This window comes from Lepeophtheirus salmonis, chromosome 9 (genome assembly GCF_016086655.4).
Source record: "Lepeophtheirus salmonis chromosome 9, UVic_Lsal_1.4, whole genome shotgun sequence".
Taxonomy (NCBI): domain Eukaryota; kingdom Metazoa; phylum Arthropoda; class Copepoda; order Siphonostomatoida; family Caligidae; genus Lepeophtheirus; species Lepeophtheirus salmonis.
Genome location: NC_052139.2, coordinates 17,002,329 through 17,002,967, shown reverse-complemented (window position 1 = coordinate 17,002,967; position 639 = coordinate 17,002,329).

Below are 639 nucleotides of genomic sequence, written 5' to 3'. Positions count from 1 at the left end.
ATAATATATATTGGGTTTCTCGTATCCACACGGACCGCTACATCGGAGTAATTTAGTAAATTAAAATATTTAGGCAATCTCCCTTTCTTCTTTTGGGAAGATAGCCCGATTATGTTCATCTTTATTAGTCTGATAGGCATGAAATATTATTTTTTTTTTTTTGACTTTTCCCACTCCTCCTCTCTGTACTTGATTAATTTCGTTTTTTTCGTTTCTTTTTTGAACGTCATTCATGCATCGCATTTCCCCCTATTTCTAATAAATTATCTTCTTGGACTTGCTTATCCATTTTACCGTTCTCTACAATATTTTCTGGGATGGAGGGATGTTTTTCTGAGTTGTCTTCTTCCATAAAGAGGACTGATTTATTCATATCTTTCCCTTCTACTGGAGTAGGTACATCGTTATTTTCTTCCTTCTGTTTCTTTTCACTAACTACTTCTTCTGTAATTGGGATCGATTTTCCATTGGTATCTTTTCTATTCATTCTTCTCCCTAGCAATCTTCTACATTCTGATGGACTTTTCGATTTATTATTGCATTCTTTTGTAATATGTCCGAAGTTGAAGCATCTGCTACATTGCGTTTCTCCGTCTCCCACTCTTGATAAAAATAGAGGTATCATGTACCAAAAATTTT